The 9,358-nt window shown below is 38.8% G+C and overlaps 1 pseudogene; it reads right to left on the minus strand.

The window, feature by feature from the left end:
• Positions 1-7,878: 7,878 nt before the first annotated feature.
• Positions 7,879-9,089, minus strand: LOC143681474 (serine/threonine-protein kinase VRK1 pseudogene; annotated as a pseudogene).
• Between the last annotated feature and the right edge of the window lie 269 nt (positions 9,090-9,358).

A 9,358-nucleotide genomic window follows, 5' to 3' on the forward strand; every position in this document is an offset into this window, starting at 1 on the left:
ATTCCTTTCCCAGTCTTTCTTGTTCACGCCAAGCATCTAGATTGCTGTTGAATCGATGAGCCACATCTGTCATTTCTGCCCAAAATAAGTATGTATGAACGCGTATATATGCATATACGCAGCCATAATACATATGTGCATATAGGTGTGAGTGTGTGTATGTCCATGATTATAAATAAAATGTCTACTTTTATTTATCTATAATGCTTGTTCAAGATGTGATTCTTCTCTGACTATATCATCACCTTCTTATTTAAATGGTATCACTCATATTCCCCAAGGCTTTGCCAACCTGAAAGTTACAATGGGGTCATAGAAAAAGTGTTTCTCTAGTTCTGCTCTCGCTATAATTGTGGAAACTCAAGTGCCTCTCATATTTTTCCAACTGGTTGAAGTATACTGGCCTCTGTGATGTCTCACATGTGCTCAGGAACTTGTCCTTTCTTGTATCTTGTGCACTTGCTCCCTCTGCTGTGACCATGTCTTCTATCCTCAGAAAATAGCTGGGATGCTGTTTTTCTCTCCAGAATGAGTCAGGTCTGACTTCCTGCTCAGGTTACTATACCCCTTTGCTCTAATGAGCCAACATTCCCCTCAGGTGGAGAAGGGTTACTTAATTCCTCTATATTCTGTTACACAGGCTACCACAGTGCTGCTTTATGCTCCCATCTAATTGAAAGTTAGTAAACTGATCTCTTCTTTTTCATTTCTTGTATTTCAGGCTCTTCCCTGTGACTTAGGCAAGAGTGATAGATAGCAACTGTTTCTAAATCTCCTTTCCTTTCCTGCTCTGATCTATTACTCTTGGATCAAGTTTATGTGGTGTTATTCTCCTTACTTTTTAGAGGATACTTTTTAAGTGGCTTTTCATTCTTCATATAAATATAATTTTTGAGGTCTGGCACTGGCTTTTCTTGTTTTCCTCTAGGGTCCACCCATCAGCTTACTTACTATGCATCGTGCCTCCCACATCGACATAAATGTTTATGTCTCTGTGTCTTTGTCAATGTGTGCGCTTATATAGGAATAATATGCCTGGTATTTGCATTGCACAATAAAAAATAAAATTATTCTGTGAGCTTCTGTTTTTGCCCCTTCCTTTTGGAATGTCCTAAGTTGCTCTTAGTTATTTTCAAAAACATTATGTGAGGGTCAGAGATATAGATTTTATTCTTCTGACTGTGTTGGAAATCTGAAGAGCCTCATGCCCCAAGTATAGATAGAGTCTCTAGACTTTGAATTTATTCACATTAAGGAAAAGAGCCAAATTGCAACCTGAGCTTGGCAGGAAAACGCTATTGAAAGGCAGGACTCTCTACCCGCTTTTCCCTGTCCACTCCTCAATTATGCTGTTTTGACCAGTGCCAACCTTCTGGGCAGCGTGCAGGGCACAGGGGGTTGTGGAGGCTGCCAAGAGTTGTGCAGGTAGAGAGCGGTGCTTGGAACACAGCTTAGCACGAGCACGGCCGTGGTTACTCATCAGAAAGCTCAGTGGACAGACGGAGGCTCTTTTTAGTTTTTCACTTATTAGCAGGTTGTCATGCAGCATAATTCCATTTAGGCAACTTGGTGTGGTTATGGCTATGTAATCTGAAAGATCAACAAACAAAAAGCGAAGGATTCGTGAATTAAGTGTAGTATGTATTTTTTCAACTGTAGAACAGCACTGACAGACTTAAAAACGCATATTTAAATGAAAATCTGTCTATGGCCAGTTATGCTTTGTATGGCACATCAAGTTAATTGAGAGATTCATTTGTCTAGACTCTATGCCAGTCTAATCAGACTCATTTGTGTTCTTGGATGGTTCTGATTTTTACTTGATACATTTTCAACAATTTAAAAAACTCTTTTAATGGAAAGATCGAAATGCCTTGTCCTGCGTGTTTACAGAAAGGAAGATTCTTAGTCCCTGGGAGGGCAGGGGAAGGGTGTGGGGAATGTTGAGCCCCAAAGGCCAGTCCTGATTATTTTTCCTGAGCCTTCTCACTGCATGCATGGTAGCATTACAGAGCTACCAAATGTGTCAATATTAGCGTTTTATTTCTCCTGCGTGTTTATAGAAAGGAAGATTCTTGGTCCCTGGGAGGGCAGGGGAAGGGTGTTCTAGTTTGCTAGCTGCTGGAATGCAACATACCAGAGACAGATTGGCTTTTAATAAAAGAGGATTTATTTTGTTGGTTCTTCAGAGGAAAGGCAGCTAACTTTCCACTGAGGTTCTTTCTTACATGGGAAGGCACAAGATGGTCTCTGCTGGTCTTCTCCCCAGGCCCCTGGGTTCCAACAACTTTCCCCGGGGTGATTTCTTTCTACATCTCCAAAGGCCTGGGCTGAGCTGCAAGTGCTGAGATGAGGAATGCCGAGCTGCTTAGCTGGGCTACGTTGCGATCTCTCATTTAAGCACCAGCCAATTAAGTCAAACGTCACTCATTGCAGCAGACACGCCTCCTAGCCAACTGCAGATGTAATTAGCAACAGATGAGGTTCAGGTACCATTGGCTTATGTCCACAGCAACAAGACTAAGTATGCTCAACTGGCCAAGCTGAAAACTGAATCTAACTAACACAAAGAGTGTGGGGAATGTTGAGCCCCAAAAGCCAGTCCTGATTATTTTTCCTGAGCCTTCTCACTGCGTGCATGGTAGCATTACAGAGCTACCAAATGTGTCAATATTATGTTTTATTTCTCCATCCAGAATAGTGGTTTCCAGACCTGGTTGCCCAACAGAATCACCTAGGGAGCCTATTAAAAACACAGACTCTCAAAAAAAAAAAAAAAAACAAAAAAAACAACAACAACAAACAAACAGACTCTTAGTCCATTTTGGAATATCAGATTCAGTAGGTCTAGAGTCAAGGTAGGACCCAACTGCCCTTCATAGCAGGGAATAGTCACTTGAATTTTCTCGCCTCAGGGATTTTTGCCTAGATGAATCAAGCTGAAGATCTGCTCTTCCAGTGTTTGATTAAAGCCTAAACACACTGAAGAGCTGCCACTGCTTGGTGACTCTGCCCCCAGTGTGATTCTTTTCAAGAATTTGAGATTCTTCTCAATTTTCTTTCAAATTTCTTTTTAAATTAGATTCTTTGTTCACAGTTTTTTAATACTTACTGGGAAAATATTTGATAGGACACCATGTACTTCCCCCGAATGCCCTCATCATCATTAGTGACTATTATTAATTACTAATTGCTTCCAAATAGCACCTCTCAGTGTGCATTGCTTCTTGGCAAGTATCATGCGTTGCTTTTAGAAGTGTATCTGTTATTCAAAGACCTATTCATAGTCCACTGGGCTATGATTTATTCTTGGTGTTCATTTACTCAGTTTAAATGTCAGCAATGTGGTCTCTGTGTAATAATAAGGGTATTTCAAATATATGTGTACAGGGATGTTTGCTTGTACTTTTACATGTATGGCTAGGTATATAACCAATGATTTCCATTCCAGAAGTGACATGTAAATGAAAAAAATGTGATCTCTCCATCCTGATGATAGTATTTTGAGAAATGGCTTGGTAATTAGTTATTTTACCATTAGATGCAAATTCAACGATATGAGTTATTATAAATATTTTTTTTCTGTTTGAATGTTCAAAATCTACAAATTCTCATATTTCACAAAGAGAGAACAGAGGAGATAGAATTACCTATGTTTAAGTTAAAAACTTAACATTTTGGAAAAACATTTTTGGAAAAAAACAATTTGGAAACTTATCAATTTGTTTTCTTGTTACCATGAAGCTAATTTGGATAATTTTTTTTTGAAGAATACTTACTCTTTGATTTTTAATTCATCATTCATATAAAGTACTAATATCATCTGTGTACTCATTAAATTTGAAATGGGTATGATTTTGTTTCCACTTCACTATCCTACCCTGATCCTTTTTCTTCATCAAAAGATATCTTTCTGTTCTGTCAGGTTATGATATCTGCCTGGTGGCCAATTTTGTGGAGTGGCTGATAGCAGGCAATGTTTGTGAATTCAAAGAAGAGTGAGTGCCTAGGAACAGAAATTACTTACTATGCTTTCAATTTCACACTTAATTTCCTTGCAAACCATTGATGAAATTCCAACCAAAGCTTGTGATTCATAGCATAGAAACATCTCTACTTGCTTCCTATCTTCCCATTTGAAAAAAACCTGGCTGTTTTTTCATTTTTTCTTCAGTTTGTTTTGCCTATGGAATGCAAGTCTTTCTCACAGGAAAGTATTTGTACCTCAAGGCAGTTCTTGTCCTAGAGAGTATCCGGTACATAAAGTAGAGGAAATAGATTCCATTTGGGTGCCTGCTCAGCTCACAATAACTACCCTACCCTGCCTGTTTCTGGGAGCTGCCTCCTGGCCATACAGGTGGGCCACCAGTGATCATGTTTATAGTTCCATCCTTGACTACCTCCTCCAGCCATACTGGTTGATACATGACTCAAGCTGAACGAATTGTGGTGTTGTTTCCCAGAGAGTAAAGTTGGGATTCAGATACAGATAGTTTCTGTGGGTGACTATAACTGTAACATGTATCAGTTACCTATGGCACAGTAATGCTGCAAAACCCCACAAATCTCAGGGGCACACAGCCATCAGCATTTAATTGTGTCCATGTGCCTGTGCTTGACTGGGCCCAAACAAGTATCTCTTTTCCATGTCCCTTTTTATCCTCCTCCTGGAATCAGTGGCTGAGGCCAGGAATGTTCTCATGGCAATGGCAGAAACCAGAGTACAACTGGGAACATGGTAGGCTTCTTAGAGGTCCCACTCTGTTGGCGAAATAAGTCAACGGTTGATCCCAAAGTTGAGGTTGATAAATAAACTCTGCCCCTTGATGGAACTGCAGAGTCAAATAGCAAAGGGCATGGATATGGGGCTGAAGCAGTGGGTAGTGGGTGGTGAGATGAAAGCCAATGATATAATCTATAGCATATATGATTTTGGGTTTACCTGTGGGGTGGCCATATCCCTCCATGTGGGCCACAAAATAGAGCCCATCTTTCCTAAGAAGGAACATGGAAGCAGAAAGAAGGGATAAAGAATCACGATAACTTCCCTGTTCAGGTTCTAGATCTTTTCTGAGTCCCAGTTACCTTTCTGCTCTTGGATTCCTTGCAAAATCTCTGAATCCTTTTAATAAACCACTATCTGTGTGGCTACTAAGTGGAAAATGGAAAGGAGGGCAAATGGAAAGGAGGGCTGATTTTCTCATAAGGGATCACAGCACCAGTGATCACTCATATAAGCCATAGCTATAAAGTGCTATAAAATGCATCTCCCAGAAGTATTTCTACAAGTTCATACAGACCAGGAACTTAATGTAGTTTCCTATTTCCTCTCAACAGAGCAGAGTCTATTGAAATGAGCTCTGGATGTTTCCTCAAAAGAGGATTTTTGGAGGATTTTCAATCATTAGTAGATGTTCCTCTCTTCATCAGAAAGCCTTTTAACTTCCCTTGGGTACCTTTTCCCAATAGGAGAATAAATAGAATGCAATGCTTGATTGGCCAATTAGAGTGGAAAACTTTATTATAATGTGTAGTATCTTATACATGGTTTATAACCTCTGAATCCATATCTCTAGTCAGTTCTGACTTCTTTAAATCCAAGATTTAAATATCCAATTGCCTTTTTGACATCTGAATTTGGATATCCCATGGACATCTCAAACTTAAAATGTCCTAAATAAAACTATGGATTCCCCAACCCCCAAAATTTGCTCCTCCCCCAATCTTCCCCATTTAGTGCATGATACTCTTTTCATCCAATTGCTTAGGCAGAAATTAAGACATCCCTGATTTCTCCTTTTCATCCATCCAACCTACCAGCCATACACATTATTTAAGAAATATATGGTGGGCGGGCAGTGGTGACTCAATGGCAGAGTTCTCACCTGCCATGCTGGGGACCCAGGTTTGATTTCCAGTGCCTGCCTAAGCAAAAAAAAAAGGAAGAAAAAAAAATATATATATATATATATTTTGACTCTGACCTTGTATTACCTTCACTTGTCACATCTGCCTGTGCCATTGTCATCTCTCACTGGTGCCCCAGCTAAGTGGTCTCTCTGCATCCTCTTTAACCCCACTAGAGTCTATTTGTTTATGGCAGCCAGAGTGATCTTTAAGAAAAAAAACACAAGTCGATCACTCCTCTGACAAAAGTCTTACAATAGCTTTCCATCACATTTTAAATAAAATTCACATTTCTTTTGGCTTGTTCCTTCACTTCATGTAGATGCTTGTTCAACTAATCCCCCTCAAAGAAATTGTAGTTGTTTATCTTCTCTAAAATGATTCACCTGCTCCTCCATTCCATGCCAATTTCCTTAACCTGCCTAGTTTTTCTTTTCAGCACTTATTGCTGAGATGTATATTTATTGTTTACTTGTCTATTGTCTCTGACTACCCCATAAGAATATTAAACCTATAAATTGGGGGCTCTGCTTTTTCTGTTACTGTATCCTTAGTGTCTAGAATACAGGCTGGCACATGGTAGGTACTCAATAAATATTTTCTGAATGAATGAATAAATGAATCTTGGGGAACAGGTTTTCAGGTCTGCTATGTTGCAGAATTCCATTGGACCCCATTCATTCAAGAGTCATACATGGCAGTCCTGAAGTTTGAAAAAGACAAATATAATTCCTCTTTTACAAAGAGGTTGTTTGCTAAAGTTATTTTTGTACATTCCTGATGGAGGTTTGAGGGACCAGATGGTGTTCCAGGTAGCTAGGTAGCAAGAGGATATGTAGATGAACATCTTTCCTGGTATTTATAAGATGGAATAAAAGTCATTTCCATAATTTTCCCTCCATCCCAACCTTCCTTTTTCACTTAGATTATGGTGGGTTAATTTGCACATAAGAGCTTCTGGTCATTATTAGAACAGTGGGTAGAAGCAAAACTTTTATATTTTAGAGAATATTTTTTGTCTTTTACTTCATTCAATTAAGCCTAAGTAGTTCATCTAATTTAGAGTGGTAGAAATTTTGATTCTCAGTGCAGCCTTTTGAGAGTTTTTGCATCAGAATAGGATGAAAAATTTCCAGGCCTCTTGGGCACCCACTAGGGTTGTCTGTATTTGCCCATGAAAGGTTTACCCATGTAAAGCATGGGTGCAACAGAGCCTGCTGTGTGCCCTTGTCCTTCACCTTTGTTATGTCGTTAGCTTACTGGGTTACTTAGACTTTTACTTTAACTCTTAGATCAATTGGTCTTACTCCTTTAGTCACCTTAGCTGATCTGCAGGTCATCCTTATCCAAAACCCAGAGTGAAAGTAGTGCTCCTTAAAGGCTCCTGACCGTCCACCACGCTTTTCTTCAGCCTCTAGGTCTGTTGTCCATCAGCTCACTGGAAGTGGTACGACATGCCCTGCACAGCCTAGCAAAAATGAACAACATCCTCATTTTTTGAATGTTTCTTCTTTCCTCAACTCTACCTCGTAGTCCCCTGATGGCAGCTCAGTGTCAATAGATCAGTTTATTCTAGAATCTTAATTTCTCCAAAATTAATTTCCTCTTACTTTCATTTTTGCCTCTGTAGTCTGAAAGTTCCCAGTTTCTTGTGTATGAATTTCTAGTCTAATTGAACAGAGTAGAAATTCCTGGAGGTTTTTATATTAATTATTCTTCCCTCCAGAGTCTCCCCTTTGAGTTTTGTATTAGACATCAGAACCAGACTGTTAATGGAGATTGCTTGCTAAATAATTCTTGTTTGATACAATATCTAAAATTCAATTGATTTTGCTATATTGCTGACCTGGCCAGCCAAGGGTGCTCTTTTTTTTTTTTTCAAATCTGCACAAAGCTTTTATTTTAATAAAAAAGTTTACAAATGGTTTTTCAATGACATAGGTATCTAATTTTCAATCCCCCTGTAAAGGTTCATATGGCTTCCTCTGTCTTTATATTCAAACATTTTATACCTTCAGTACTAGATGCTGTGCTCTCCTCAGTGTCTTTCTTTTGCTTCTGGTTTGTTTTTCTCAGGAAAACATTTGTTCATCAAACCTCCAATATTTTCTCTATATCTAATTGTGGAATCGCTAACATAGTTAGGATTTTTCATATGATCCTCCTAAGGAAGACAGCTACTGAGCCACTGGATCATGCAATAAACAAGAATTTCCATCATGCGCATCCATTCTGGTGAATTCGAGAGCGCCATTGTGATATCTTTTGGGGTCTTCGTTGTATTCCTTATGGATTCCTTCTTTACGGTGTCAATAATTAAGGCCATAATCAACCAAAATACACCTGGTCAGGATTCATGTAGTTCAGAAGAAGATTTGAGGTCTTGATATTTCCATGTATATATTCATGCTCATGGATATATTTCAGAATACCAGAATTTTTAAATGTAGCTGTAAGACAGTCCTTCAAGAAAACCTTCTGGCATTTGCTTCATATATTTTCTGAAAGTCACTCTCAAAGTGATCCATTATCATAAACCAGTAACTTTTTCCATTTTTATCATGCAGACCAGACCCACAATACTTAGGAACACCCAGGTACTTTAGTTTATGAGTACAAACCCATTTCTGAACTTGTTCTGGCTTAGCAGCTCACTAGCAGAACTTTAATTCAATAAAGAGAGTCCATTGTCACTGGCTTCCTCAAGTTGCAAAGCTGCTGCCTTCTGCCCTGTTCCTTTTGCCGATTCCCCCGAGGGTGCTCTGAATTCACCTAAAATGTGTGCAGGATATATATATATATATATATATATATATTTTAAAGATAAAGCAGAAGCAGTAGTGAGCTCTGTATGAGGTCTCAAGTAAATTTACAGCCTCAAATGGTAATTTGAAAGTCAATGGCAATTGAAAAAAAATTTTTTTAATAACTACTGTACTGTTTTTTACCCTTTTCCTCTTCTGATCGCTTTCAAAAATACCCTTTAGGGAAAGGGTAATACTATCCTCATTTCACAAACTATGGAGCCAAGATACTGTGTTGAAAAGTGATAGAGGTCTAATTAATTATTTAAAATTATAAGGATAAGCAATATATGACTTAGAAACAGTTATCTAAATAACAAAAATTAGGAGTCAAGAGGAGGGAAGAGTGTGTGATGGTATAAGTGGAATACTGAACATGGCGGTACATTGATAGACACACGTAGTCTAAAATGGACAAATAAAGAAATAGCAACATGAGTACATATTTAAAGATATTGAGATAATAAGCACAAGAATTGAAGCCAGAAATGGTTTAAAGTGGTTGTTTCTGTGGAATAGGACTGGCAATCAGAGGGTTGGGGTGAGAGATGGTTGCTGTCCAATAGAAGTTTGTGACCATTAGATTTTTTCCCTTTTATCCTTTCCATTCCTCTCCCCTCCCCTCCCATCCCCATCCCTCCTCTCCT

The sequence above is a fragment of the Tamandua tetradactyla genome, chromosome 1 (assembly GCF_023851605.1).
Source record: "Tamandua tetradactyla isolate mTamTet1 chromosome 1, mTamTet1.pri, whole genome shotgun sequence".
Taxonomy (NCBI): domain Eukaryota; kingdom Metazoa; phylum Chordata; class Mammalia; order Pilosa; family Myrmecophagidae; genus Tamandua; species Tamandua tetradactyla.